The sequence below is a fragment of the Phyllostomus hastatus genome, unplaced genomic scaffold (genome assembly GCF_019186645.2).
Source record: "Phyllostomus hastatus isolate PE091 unplaced genomic scaffold, TTU_PhHast_1.1 phas_contig_196, whole genome shotgun sequence".
Classification (NCBI taxonomy): domain Eukaryota; kingdom Metazoa; phylum Chordata; class Mammalia; order Chiroptera; family Phyllostomidae; genus Phyllostomus; species Phyllostomus hastatus.
In genome coordinates this window covers 41,881,528-41,897,150 of record NW_025333709.1, presented here as the reverse complement: position 1 = coordinate 41,897,150, position 15,623 = coordinate 41,881,528, and the positions used below count along the sequence as shown (strand labels likewise).

The 15,623-nt window shown below is 35.0% G+C and overlaps 1 protein-coding gene across 1 annotated transcript in view; it reads left to right on the top strand.

Annotated features, from left to right (window-relative positions):
- Nucleotides 1-15,623, top strand: part of LOC123815697 (transmembrane protease serine 11F) — a 71,024-nt gene that overhangs the window by 15,587 nt on the left and 39,814 nt on the right. The window lies entirely within an intron of this gene.

Genomic DNA, 15,623 nt, shown 5'->3' with positions numbered 1-15,623 from the left:
AAACCTATACTTCAAAAAGTGAAGTTTTTAAAATATAATTAATTTAATTTCTTTAGTATAATCATTAGCTTGATATAAATTTTCATCTTATGTTGCTTTTATATGAAGTATATTTTGGGAAAATAAAGTATAAATGTAAGTAGAGAGTCTATTAGAATTTTTATTTCTTTAACTCTAAATAATAGAAAGTATGGTAGCAATGGGAATATTATCTATAGCACATGAGAAAATGATTATATCTAAAACTATTGAATTAACAAGATATAGAGTCTATGTGACATTTGTCATAATTGAACTCCAGAATAATCAATCAATTAATGAATTTAAGGTCTTTACCTTAATTTGTATATATTTATATTTAGGTAATTTCAAGCTGTTGTTTTACAGACTCAGAAATGATCAGAATGTCTTCTTCCAAACTTTGGGTTAATTTAACTTTGCTACTTAAAGAGGCTCTTGACCTCCCTGCAGACACCAATTTCCCACGTGTTCTGCACTGACTTGTGCCAAATTTATTCATGAATTTATGATCATTATAGTTGTGCAGTTATTCGATTTTATCTTTTTTAAAGATTTTATTTATTTATTTTTAGAGAGGGAAGGGAGGGAGAAAGAGAGAGAAACATCAATGTGCGGTTGCTGGGGGTCATGGCCTGCAACCCAGGCATGTGCCCTGACTGATTTTATCTTTAATTAAATATAGTACCGTAGGCCTGTAGGCCCGGACATTCAGTGATGGGTGTTCTTGTCCTCGGACAACAGTGTGAGTCTGAGGGAGACTCCGGGTCAAATACAACAGAGTGTATTTCTTATTTACCGAGATAAGGGCAGAGTAAGACAAAATGTGTTGTGGGAAAGACTTACTGTTTTATTTAACAAATATTTATACAAATACGATATGCTAACAATTTTAGTTTTAAAAAATTAGTGAGCAAAGAGCCTGAAGTTCTGTTCTCTTTTTTTCAGAATTCTGTGGTAAGGCTTTTACATCAACCTGGTTCTCCTCTTCCCAATTTATGACACCTTTCTCTCACTTGCCCACTCTGAAAGTATCACTGCAGATGTAAAATTTCTATACTGAAGCCTCATCAACTTTAGAGTTTATAGTTCTGAGGATTTTAAGTAGCCTTTTTAATTGCATTGCAGATCAGTATTATATTTTAAAAATAGATATTGTCAAAAACCTTGGATTGTGCCACAGATAAAATAAGAAAGTTACTAATTGAATTCATTAGTAAAGGTATTTTGCCCAAGGGATGTAGTTTCAAAGACTGAATGGGTTAGATGTGCAAAGCTTCTTAGCAGCAGTGTGTCACTTTCATTGTGTAGTGGAGTGAGTAGTAGCATGAGATTTAAATGTGTCTAGATAGAGCTTTGCACTCATTTGCCTGGACGAGCCACCTCTCAAGACTTCACATATTTTATCTATAAAATGTGGGGAGAGTTTACACTAAAATAAATAGGGAGGAGGTTATCACCATTAATGAGACTTGAAATCATTTTTGTGGATCAGCACAAAGCAGTTTTTGGTTTATTTTGGTATTATTTGATTTTTTTCTTTTTTGTAGTAAATAACAGTAAAATTTTGTCTGATTAACTTTTGTATATTTTTACTATATCATAAGTAGTACAGTAGTAAGTATAAGTATTTTATTGTGAATACATATATTATTATATGTGTGCCCAATGCTGCGATATAGAATATTTCTTATTGTGGATCACGAAATATTATTTTTAAATATTTTTAAAAACTGCATTAAATAGCCTTAAATTCTTCAGAATACTTAAATTCTGTGATTTCGAAAGAGTTCATAACTACTTAATGTGGAAAAGATTAACTTTCTGAAGGGCTGGAGAACAACTTAAATTATTCCGGAGTATAATTTTTGTTTCTTAGTCCTTATATCTTGTGCCCTTCACAGTGAGGCAGAGATAAGAGATGCGGTTACCTGCAAGTAGAGACCTCAGAGGCAAGAAGCAAATCAATAAGCCACATCCTAATGGCACAATCTGATAAATGTAAAAAACAAAACAAATCAAAAAAGAAGTATAAACAGAGTGATATGGGAGTACCCACTCAATCATAAAAGTGTCTCTGAATATATAATGATACCAGAGTTCGGTCTTAAAAAAGCAAGTAGGAATTAGTGTTGCTGGTGGGAATCAGGCTTTTTCACGGGATCATGAGAAAAGCATTCCAAGGACCTATGCATAGGTGATTGTGATGTAGCAAGGATTATTCAGGTGGAAATCTACCACCGGGTTTACAATTTCCCATCTCCCTCCATCCTGCCATGGAAAATCAAGGCCAGACAGAGCTAATATCCAGAAATCCTGCTTCGTATTAAAGCTTAGTCCTTCTGAGCCTGCACAGTCGTTTTGGGCCCACACAAGACTGCTAGACCTGCACAGGCACATGTGTTCCAGGCAAGAGAGAATGCTTGGACACATGGGGTGAGTACAGGTCACCAAGTGAGGGCGGGGGAGAGAGAGAGTGAGATTCTTTGTTCCACTGGGATTATATTAGCTTGGGTTTAGGATGGACCAGGTGTTTTTTCAAAATAACCAGTCAACTACCCAAGTTTTTGCAGGCTTCTGATAGGTTCATTCCCTAGTTAAACTGACAGAGCTCTATGATCAACTACTTCCTCCTGTGCCCCCCAACAATCTGGTACCAAATGGGGGGAGAAAGAGTGTTAATACCCTTGGTGGCGCAATGCTGTGATACCCTAGGGAGTGAAGCTGTAGCTTCCTGGTGAAGCAAATGGGCTCATGCTCCCCAATTTATTAAACTAAATGCTAATTCCCTTTGCTTGCTTTCTTACTAGTAAATAGGTAACTACCTATGGTACCACTAGCAGAAGGAAACAGAAGGAGGTATTCTGGGGTGTGAGAACATAGCCCTTGCAAACATCAAGAGACTTGAGATATACTCACAAAAAAACACTGGAAATTATCAGATAACACTGAATAATCAATCAGCCAGACTACAAAAGACCTTTTGTACAGGTGAAACTCTCTGAACTACATTAGGAGAATTGAGAAACAAATTAAACAAGAGGAAGAAATGATGAAATTTGCAATTCAGAAACATTAGAGTGGACCAAAGCAGTTTGATGGTTCAACTGTCTTCTGGATACAGTAGCAGAACTAAATGAAGGGAGTGGCAGGGAGTCCACCTATGCACATGCCTCTTCTGCCTACCATGAATGTTCCTTCTCACATTCAGTGAGACACTATATATATAGTCTTCCTTAGAGATTCTAATCATAGTCACTGTGAAATTTTTCCCCTACCGCACACCTTGAATATTAATTATTCCTGAAGCACAGCCATCCTATTCAAACTTGCACAATACATTGTATATACTTTGTACTTCTGCTGGCACTTCTCTGTATGCTTATTTGTTTTAAATTATATCTCCTCAGTTAAGCAGAGAGCTCTCTGTATTCCCAGTGCCAGACACTCCCTGGTCCATCACAGACTTTCGACCTTTGTGTGTTGACTTACAATGAAATATACCTAAAGCCAAAGAACAGATGCTGAGAAAGAGGAAAGCCTGGGAACAAATAGAAATTTTAAGTTAACTTTTTCTTTACATTCCTATTCAAGAAGGCCTATGAGATACTTGAAATGGAGTAATTCGGAAGGTAAATAAAAACCTGAACAGTGGAGAGAATTCATTCTAAGTAAACATGTTGTGATACTGATAGGAATTTATTGTAGAAGAGATGATAGTGTCAGATAAAGTTTCATTTATTCATTAATTCAAAATGCTTATTATTGTAGCTTACAGTGTACTGATAGTATACTATACATATAATGTATGAACATATCTGCACATATTACACATACACATGGTATGGGGTGTAAATGTATATTACGTGTATACATAGACGTCGCATGCACATAAATACACATATAAATAAACATACTCTCTACTTTTATGGTGTTTACAATCTAAAGGAGGAAACATAATAAATGACTAAACCAACAAATAGATGTGAATTATAAATATGATAAGTATGAGGTGAAGATCTTGTACACACTCTTTTTCAAAAACTTTTTCTAATTTACTTTATTTTTTTATAATTCCTGGAATTGATGATAATGCTGGTATTGATAACTGATAGATTTTATTTCACAATGGATATTTAGTTTATATGATAACACTCTACATTTGTTTATCTGTAAGAAAAACTTGGGAAATGTATTTTTAAAATATCAAATATTGAAAAATTTCCTACTATACTTAATAAAGCCTCGAGAATATATTCATTGACTTTAGAGAGCAAGGAAGGGAGAGAAACATTGATGTGAGAGAGAAACATTGATTGGTTGGCTCTCATACGTTTCCCAACCAGGTATCAAACCCACAACCTAGGTATGTGCCCTGACCAAAATTATATTATACCTGCAATCTTTTGGTGTATGGAGACGACATTCCAACCAACTGAGCCACCCAGCCAGGGCTTAGGTATTTTATATAAAATAAAAATGAATTGATATAAAATATAACTATAGAAAATATACAGTAGCATTATCTATTAGTGGGGACCATATGAAATTGATACTTTTTAGGTTAAAAATGACTGAATACCAGAAATTTTATATGCTTCAAACATCAAGTCTCTTCCAGGTCTTGTTTTATTTATCTTAAAATATAATATATGCAATGACTAATGTGACTTTAAATTACATAATTTAAAAAACTATCAAGGTAGCATTTGAAAAAAAATTTGTCCTGTCTAAAATACACTGACTTATATACTAGAATGTCAACAATCTTGAATAAACACCCCAACAGGTGAAATATAATAGAGCCAGCTGGCAAGAATTATTTCCTGTAAATAGAAAAAAAATTCAGTGCAAAACAGAGTGTATGGTGTGTCTAGATACTATTATAAGAAAAAATGCAGAAAAATCCAGTTAATTCTTTGATCTCAAGGTGTCAAACAACTGCTTTAATTGTTTTTCTGCCCTCTTAGACTCACTGAGAGATTCTTGTATAATCTGCCAAGTAAACCTGAACAGGCATAAAGGACCCAAAATGAATGAGGCCTTTAACACAACACGGTAGTGTCAAATCTTAAGAGAAGTGATACTAAGGAAGAATCTACACTTTCATCTTGATTAAAGTTTCTAAAAATATATTAAAAATCAGGATAGTTATGCGACTCCCATCAGTCACATTGAACTCATTATTTTGGTCATATGTGTAGACCTGAACCAGTTGTAGAGACGTGTTAAAGACTGGATCTTACAATTAGCACAGACAGAACTACACGTCAGAACTACATCAATGGTATTATCTTAGCTCTCCTCTCTACTAAGACTGTGAGGCATGTCCTGCCCCATTATGACCCTACTGCTTACATTCCCCTCCCACTTGTCATTCATCCTTCCATAATCATCTTTCTCCTTGATGGTTACTTCTGTCTGATTATACCTTCATTTCCAATCTCAAATGCTGGCTGCTTTAGTGGTTCTGGCCACTAATTCACTATTGATAAGGTAGAAAAAAGGTTAATTCATTTTTTTCTTTGCTTATATATCATATCACTTTTAAGAATGTGTTGACTCATGGGATATTATGATTGGATACTTGGGATATTATCAGATAAAATGACTGAGACAAGTAGCTTCATCTTTTCACATTTTTTAGTGAAGCTAACTCATTTAATATGTCCTCCTTAGAGGTAAACACAGACTTAGATTCCTTGCCTTTCATGAATCATCTTTTTGGGGGCCACGACATTTTGCTGAGTACTGCTCTTATGTTCTTTACCCCTTGGCTCAACAGAAACAGCAAACATTTAGTCGGTGTTTACTACTTTAAAATTGGGACAACTATTCATTTTTCCTTCTTTCAATTAGTTTAGCTGGTCAGCTGCCATCCTTCATTTGCTGACAACAGCTTTTTAAAGAACATTAAACACTACTTATATAATTAAATTGTGTCAAGTTGGAAGATATAGCTTATGAACCAAGCACTTCATTCACAAATTTATAAATCTTTAATAATTTTTAGTAGTGTTGTATATATCTATTTGTATTCCAGGGATCTACTTGTCCTGACTCTCAGGACCCTACAGTAGTTACAAATTTGGGGTGGCTTATGTATAGTTACAGTTCATTTTCAAGGAATATAGTAAAGCTGAGCTCAGATTTAAGCATCAGGAAAAAATATTATTGTCTTTCTGGATGTGATTGAATAAATTTTAAATAAGACATACTTTTAAAAAATATTTTACTTGTTTTTAGAGAGATGGGAAGGAAAGGAGAAAGAGGGAGAGAAACATGTGCTAGAGAAACATCAATCAGTTGCCTCTCACACACTCCCAATCTGGGGATCTGGCTCTCAAGTCAGGAATGTGCCCTGACTGGGAATCAAACCTGGGACCTTCCAGTTCACAGGCCAGCACTCAATCCACTGAGCCGTACCAGCCAGGACTGAGATGTACTTTCATTCTGCAGGTTATGTAGTAGTTGCTTTAGGTTCCTGGAACTGGATTATCTGTTTCAATTATGTTATCTATGCATTAGAATAAATAAAATAAACATTATTTAGAATGTAATTTACTATTAGAATTGTATTTTCTTTGATTCATATGCTAATGTTGCATTTATAATGCTTAATACAAAGAAGAACACACATGAAAACTAAATTTCAAATCTCACAATATACCTAATGAAATATCACTATTATTACGGATATAGCTTTAAGCTTTATTTCTGTAATTCCTTTATATAGTTTTATCTGTACTCAGATGTAATGCTATAAATTGATTAATGGATTTCATGGAAATATAGAAATAAATTTCTGTTAACCTATTTTGGAAATAAAAGTAGAATCTAACTTAATATGAAATTCAATAATAGAACCTTAGGTATTCTTACAAATACAAAATGTAATACTTACATTGCTTGAACTATACACATGATTTGTAAGTTTTCTTGAAAAGCTCAGGAGTTAAAATTCAATTATTCTATGTGATTCCATAGCTGCACGGTATCTCTTTTTAAACTTCTGGAAGACATTTTATTATAGCAATCATTGAGCCACTTAATGTATACTCAGACCTTCAAAAAGTAAAAAAAAAATAGCTATTTGAAAAATTATAAAGCTAATGAAATAGCCTTTGGGTTGCATGATATTTTCATTCACTAGTCAATGCTAAGGCAACTCAGCCTTTGAGGCGAAAATTCCAAGAATGAGAAACCCTTGAATATCTTTGTATGCCGCACTCTAACCAGTCATTACTTCCTTCACACGTGGCTGTCCAGAAATGTGACGAAGATTCTGGGACATGTTAATTTTGCTGATTTAATATGCAGATTGTATCATTTGTAAATGAGAACATTGTTGATGTCTTTCATCTAGGGCATTTATATCTTAATCATAGCCACTCCCTTTAAACTGGATTGCAAAATACCACTGAAATATAATCCCTGTACCAGTCAATCATACAGGAAGGTATGAGAAAAACATTGGCTGCTTCTTGAAAGCAACTTTGTTATAAAATACGTATTTCTGCATATAATTATTTAGTTTGCCAGGAACTACACAGTAATAGCATTCTCTTTGGCATCTGTCTTACACAGAATGTGGAAAAAGTAGGTTTACAGTTATTCATACGGACCATAATACAAGAAGAAATTCTGTTTGTGTACTCACAACTGCTAACCTACTTTTGCCCCACCCTCTATATAAAATAGAGCTGGTATTTACTGAAAGTTCAATTTATTGTAATTAATAGCACTTTGTATAACTATTCAGTTTTTAAATAGTAGACAAAATGTTGATGATTTCTTTATGGATGACATACCAAAAGTGTTCAACAAATATATAAAATATTTGTCAGGAGAATATGTGCTTAACAGTTTATGAATTCTTTATCAGGCACTATTTTTTAAATTCTCATCCAAGTACATGCTAATTTATTTTTTTTTGAGATAGGGGAAGGGAAGGAAAGAGATAGGGAGAGAAATATTGTGTGAGAAAGAAACATCAATCAGTTGTCTCTCATTCAAATCCTGAACGGGGATGGAACCTGCAACCTAGGCATGTGCCCTGACCAGGAATTGAACCTGTGACATTTGGGAGTACAGGATGACACTCCAACCAACTGAACCACATTAGCCAGGGCCTAAGACTATGCTTTTTCTCCCCCAAATATTCTCTCAAACTCGGTAACAAGTAGCAAAATGAGATTTCTCAAGAAGTGTTTGTGCTGTGTTGGATGAAGATGGTTACAATTATTTTAGTTGAAAGAAATGGACTTGAGTTAAAAAGAGAATTCATTCAGAGGCCATTGGGATCTCTCATAAAAGTAAAAATGAAAAAAGAAAGAAAAATTGACATAAGAGGCATGGCTCCAGTATGGACTCAGTCAACTATGTGCGTTAAACAGAAGGGAAATTAATTTAGCTTGTTTTTTGTCAATTTCCCTTGTGTCAATACTTGAAAAGAGAATTACTGGCTCATTTTTTAGGAAAAAGGTAAATGCCCTGCCTATTACCTGATCTGAATACCAAATATCTAATGGAAAAATCTAGTTTTTCTCTTTACTGTTAGGTGGCATGTGTATCATTTGTCTACACTCTAGGGGACAAAATAGAACCTCAGACCAGATATTCTTGATTTGATTCTGAGAAGTTATTACGGTTTTCTTAATTATTGTTTGTCAAACATTGTTTTATGTCCTCCTTGGCTTTGAGAAATGCTGGCAAGTTGTGAATCTAGGGTACATTGTGATTCATGTTCATAGTGAAAATTTTGAAATTTTCCAAGTCAACAAGATTTTCTAAATAACTGCTGTATAAGGGCCTTCTTGAAATAGAAAAAAAAAAGCAGGAGACAAACCTCTGCCCTGAAGAAGCTTACAATCTTGGTGAAGTAAACTTTATATACATAAGCAAAAAATAAATAGGTATGCAATCAAGGGCTGAACAGGGTAACAGACTATAAATCACAGGTGAAAAAAATCCCCACAAGAATGTTAATGATATGTTTGGATGTTTATATATAATCATCACAGGTAGGATTTGTGTAATTTGTATACTCTGGGTCTATATAGTATCTCTGTTAATTCTGAATTATTCTAAGTTTCACAATTACTAAATTTTAAAAATATTTTGAGTAATGTGAATTAACTGTAATACAGGGTCTGGCACAAGTAACGCTATTGAGCGTGGTTGGTAGGGTACATGAACGTCTCACATGAGATGGACAGCAGTTTAAACATTTCACCTAAAATGTCATATGGTGTGCTTGAGTGTGATATTGTTATGTTACAGAATTACATAGTTTTGATTTTGTAATAAAAGATTTTTATGTAATTAAACAGGACGTTATTTGTGCCACACCCTGTAGTTACCTATTTTTAATGAACTTTACATGCTACAATATTGGCCAGATTTATAAAGCTAATTTTGTACATTTATGCACAAAAATTTTGTGGAATTGTTTTGCATATCTCTTTGCAGTGACTTCAGGTCTTTCTCTTTCACATTGTGTTTCATCCATACTAGCCTTGTTTCAGTATATGAACTTGACGAGCTTCTCGCTTCACTCACCCACAGGCAGCAGGAGTTGCTTCTTCTGCCATTGCTGCCCTAAGTTTTACTTAATTAGATAACCCTTCAGGCTTTGGTTTACATGTCCCCAGGGAAACCTTCCCTGATCCCTTACTCTAGATAAGTTTTCCCTGTTATGCTCATCTTGCATTTCTCTTAGCATTTCATGGTAATTATATACATAATCCTATAATATTTTTTAATGTCTGCATTTCTCCTCAGGCTGTATACTCTATAAGTAATGTGTTTAAACATACCACTCGAAAACAGTACAAGTTTTCAATAACTATTTTTGAATTAATATATAAATGTAAGAATTTTTTTACCAACTATTACACTGAAGATCTGACTTTAAAAAACTGCTAGAAATCTTTTATAGTTAGCATATCATGCATATGTAATGGATGCTTCCAAATTGCATAAAATATAGACAAAGTTTCTCTCTTCAATGGGTTATAGTATTTTCTTTTTAAATGTTTTACTATGCATGTAATACAAAAGCCATTGTCTGAATTATTGAAAATTGTTATAATAGATCCTGAATTAGATCTTCTTTGAAGTTTCAAAGGAAATTTTTTCATATTCTTGGAAGATACTTGAAGTGGTATAATTAACATTTAAATATGTGTATTACTTTTTTTGAGGTTCATGTCTTTTTTTGTCTCTTTTTTTTATTGATGTTTAAATATAGTTGTCTCCATTTTCCCACCACCACTTTCTCCTGCCCTACCCACGCCCACTTCCCACCCTTCATCCCACCCCGCCTTGGCTCTATCCATGGGTCCCTCACTCGTGTTCATTTATGTCCCTTTCCCTTCTTTTCCATGTTATTTCCCTCTCCACTGTCCTCTGGTTACTGTCAGTTTGTTGTCAATTTCAATGTCTCTGGTTATATTTTGCTTGCCAGTTTGTTTTGTTAATTAAGTTCCACTTACAGGTGAGATCATATGGTATTTTTCTTTCACCACTTGGCTTACTTCATTTAGCATAATACTTTCCAGTTCCATCCATGTTGTCATGGAGGGTAGGAGCTCCTCCTTTCTTTCTGCTGCGTAGTATTTCATTATGTAAATGTGCTATGTTTATTGATCCACTCACTTAGTGATAGGCACCTAGGCTATTGTGAAGTGTTGTGCTTCCAGCACTTGGCTATTGTAAAGTGTTGTGCTGCTATGAAAATTGGAGTGCATAGTTTCTTTTGAATTGGTGTTTCAGGATTCTTAGGGTATAAACCCAGCGGTGGAACTGCTGGGCCAAAAGGCAATTCCATTTTTAGTTTCTTGAGGAAACTTCATACTCTTTTCCACAGAGGTTGCACCAGTTTGCATTCCCACTAACAGCACACTAAGGTATTACTTTGATGGTTTTTACTGCAATGAATTAAAAACCCATCCTCCAACTTGCTTATATATGAAAAAAATTTTATTTACTATAACAGTAAACCCCAAAGCAGGGCTAGTCTCTGTGGTGTTTGATATAGCAGCTCAGATGCATTATATGAGGCCCAACCAAGTTCCTTCTTTTTCGGCACTTTGCTGTTCTTGGTAGGTTGCCTTTTATTTTGGCTGGTTTCTCTCAGAGTTGAAAGACAGCTGGAGCAGTCCCAGGGGGGACATTGACACACAATGTCTAGAGGAAAAGAAAAGGAGCCATCTCTTAGTTTAACTTATTTTAGAAGAAAGGAATGTTCACCGGTCACACCCCCCACTCTCTGCCCCAGCTAACTTCTCTGCACATTATCATAGGTGGCGAGAACTGAATGCATGCCTGTTTTTGAACAACCACTGGCAAGAGAGATAGAACGATCAGGCTTAACTGACACTAATTACCTGGGGGCTAACTAGATGTACTGATGTGATTTAATGGAATTTTTGCCCATGTATCAATGGCAATTGAAAGTTCTTTTTATAATTTGGTGCATTGGTGATTGAGAACTCTAAGAGTCAACACTAGCCAGAAATGTTTTTCAATTGAGGTGTCCAACTTCCTAGTCAAGATAACATTAAATAATTGTTGGTTATTACTTTCATGAGGTGCTCAGGTTTTGGGAGCAATATCTTTCTCTTTTTATTATTGCAAATACCTGTGCAAAATTTTAAGAACTTACCTTTACCCACTACCATGTTAGGGGGTGAATATGAAAAGGCATTTGACTTTGTTTTGTTTATGAATATGATCTGAATACTATTTCTTTTCCCTTAAGAGAGTAACTTCTTCCTATTTGTTACACAAGATAATAGAAATTTCTAATTACAAACTTCTATTCTCCATTTGGGAAGTGATAGGTTTCTGGTAGTCTCTAAAGCAGACATTTCAATGTATCAATAATAAGCACTGAAAAATTCTCATGCCATAGTATAAGATTTAAGTGAAGTATATTTTATGATTTTTTTCTTTCCTTGTTATAGCTGAGTCTGTGGAAATGAAATGGTCTAAGCCTTGTTGAACCACTCAGCTAGTGACAGTCTTAAGAAATAAGGTACTACTAGCAGAAGAGATTGTTAACATGAAGAAGTATACAAAAGAGTTTCCAAAGACATTTGCCATATATGCATGGACCCCATGTAGATATTTGTTACAGGAGAATTTTAGTCCTTCCTTTCTTTTAGTTATATAACTTATTTTTCATGAAGGTCATAGAAATAAAAGTTTTCCTTATATAAATCTTTTATGAATTTTGTTAGAGACATATTTCATGTCTTTTAATGCTGTTGTATAAGGTATTATTCTTATAAATTCTATGTCTACTTGTTTAATGCTAATATATGGAAATATAGTTTTTGGTTCTTATATATAACATTTGGATTCAATTATTCCTGGGAAAACATGAGTTTTTATAAAGATAAGTTAGTGGTATTTTAATAACAGCAAAATCTTTTATAGCACTTTGCATATATAGCCTCATTTTACTTTCACAAGAAACATATGAAGTAGATACTATTATACCCATATTTCTGATTTAAAAAAGTCTGACTCACAGAGAAGATAAGTATCTTGCCTAAAGCCACAAGGGGGATTTCAAAGGAAATAGCTAGGCTCCAGAAGGTATTTGTAATCACTCTACCATGCTATATTTCAACCCAAATCATTCAAAACAGACTTGATGCCCTCTAACTGACTACACAGCAGGCCATAATGAAAGAGTCCATTGCTGGTGATTTAATTCCATTGTGCACTATATCTATGGCTAAACACTGGAGAGGAATGTTATGAGTTTCTGGATATTGCTGAGGTTTGAGAGTTCTTTTGGGCATTCAAAATTGCATTTAAAATGAATGCTGTATTTGTTTTCTGTTGCTACTTGTCTCCATTATCATGTGTATATTACTACCCATGTGTTTATTGTAAGGGAGGTATTTAACCTCAGTTAACCCATTTCATTAAGAAGGTATTACTAATCACCATCGTTCCCAGAAATGAAGGCTTTTTGGCAAGAAGTAGAGATAACTGTGCCCAAACAGAATATCTAATGTGTATCTCTGTGCTCCAGGTTGAATACAGATGTGTTAAGACGTGTGTAAGAGATAAAAAGAATTTCCCCTCAGGGCTGCTGCCTGGATAACACCTGACTAGCACATAATTATTTACACTGCACGTGGAGGAGTGAACCTCATTTACCTTCAGCTTGTTATTTACATTTCTTTACTACCAAGGATAGTCAGGCATTTAAATTCTCATCGTGGTGGCATCATTAATCTGATGAATTCACTTCACCCATTTCAGATTAATTGTCCTGGGTTTTATTATAACATTTTAATAACATTAAACACAAACACAGAAATATTCCCAATGAGGAAGTCATGTGAGAGTGATCAAAAAGATTTGAGTAATATTCATCACAATCATTAAAGGATTGTTTATAGAGTCCTCACAAAGTAACTTCTATTTTGTACTTTAAACCTTGGCCACTCATCCTCATTTTCTTTGTGTTACTGAATCAAACTAATATACAACTTTATAACCATAAACTCTTGGTGTTTTGTTTCTAAGTTTGAATGACACCACTTAGTTGACTGAGTTTAAAGCAAAGCCATAGCCTTAAATTCTTTTTTTTCATAGCCTTAAATTCTGAGTGAAAAAAGGCAGACTTACACAGTTCTCAGGGAAATGTGCTATCGTCATTTATAGTGATATCGTTGTACAACTCCTGTTATTACAGGAAATGCTTTCTTAACATGTCCCTGACTGTTTTCCCGAGACAGTCAGGGGATTTGGCTAACTGGTGGAAGGAGCTGGAAATATTCACCTGTTTTTAATTTATGTGACAATGTGCTGAGTGAATTACATGTGACAGAAGGGTTAGGTTAATTTTGTATGATCCTATGGAAATATAACTAGTGTAAATAGATGTAAACTTTAGGAATGCATTTCTAAAAGCCATCATCAGGTTATTCAAAGGTGAAAAGTTTCCTTGGGAAGTTAGGAAGAAAAGGTTTTAAGAATAGCCAACCAACATTATAGTTGTTATGTAAAGAAGGGGATTGATCTTACCATTGGTGATTGAAGGGGATTCATAATAAGTTATTTTTAATTATGAATTCTGAGATTCTGTATGGGCTCCTGGATAAAATCAAGAAAGGAATCTTTAAATTCCTACCCCATGTTTATAAATATATTTGTATCTGCAACCAATCTCAGAGGAAGCAGGTCCCTTTGTAAAAGACTACCTTTCTTTAGATTTCAGCCTTTCCTATCTATTCTGAGGCTCTAGGTCTGAGACTGATAAAAAGCTCATCATGCCTATACCCACTGTCTGACTGCTGGATCCTTACTTACAGGTCAAAGCTTTCCCAGGAGTTCCCTGTGTAGAGAAGACCTCACAGAGGTGGCACTTGGGAGATGGAAAGGTGCTCCTTGGGTACCTGGCAGGTGAAGGATGGGAAATGGAAAGCAATAGAAATCAGTAAAGGCTGTGGGGCAGGTCAGTTTGCTGACGGCTATACCATGAGGGACCTGAGGGAGTGTGTATGTGAATGTGAAATTCAGTGTTGACTCTTGCAAGTGTGTCTCGGTGGGGTGGTTACATACAGGCCAAGTTCTAGATGCTCTCTCCATCCCAGAACAGTACTGTTTTAAATTGGTGTTATGCATTAGGTTTATGCATCCCATACATTCATTAATTTGAGAAAGGGATCTCACTACCTCAAAATGTTTCCTTCTCTAGCTCTGGCTAAATGCCTTGAAACCCCTTATCTCTTCTTTTTCTCCCATTCTGCAACCAATTTATCAGTGAAGTTTATTAGCTCTGCCTTTGAAATAATATCCTAAATCCAGTGATAAATTCTAATGTCCTTACTGTTACCATCCTAGTCCAAATCACCATTCTTTCACATAAACTACTATTGCTATGGTCCCCTAACCAGTTTTCCTGTCTCTACTGTCCTTCATGCTACCCTCACCCCTCACCACAGTGTATTCTCCACAGAGTGAGCTTTTTAACAGAACCACTCCATTCCATTGATCAAGACTCTACAATAGCTTTCCTTTAAACACAGAATGACATGAAGAAAAGTTCTTATTGTGACCTGCTAGGTTATGACCCAGCTCATAATTCTGCTCTCACCTTCCCCCCAATTGTGGCTTGCACACTGCACACTGGCCATACTGTGCAATGAGCACACCTTTTCATTCTTTCAAACTCAGCAGGACAGCTTCAGATTCAGGACACTTGGATTAATGTTCCCTTTGTTTGTAATACTTTGCTCTCAAATATTTGCATGATTCCAGTCTTCACTTTGCTCATGTCTCTGGTTAGATGTCACCTTTGCAGAGATGTGTCCCCTGATTATCAAACACAACCACACCCGCACTCATTCTCTATGCCCTCACCTGACACTTTACTTTTATGTCTACATTTATTAATTGCTCACTGTCTTCCCAAAAGACAGCCAGGAGATGTAAAACCAGGGACTTTAACATCCTTAAAGTCAAAGAATATAGCCTCAGTCTTGCTATATTTCTACAACCTAAAATAGTGCCTGAAACAAGTAGGTGCTCAATGAACATATATTAAATGAATGAAATTAAAAGTATCTTATTAACAG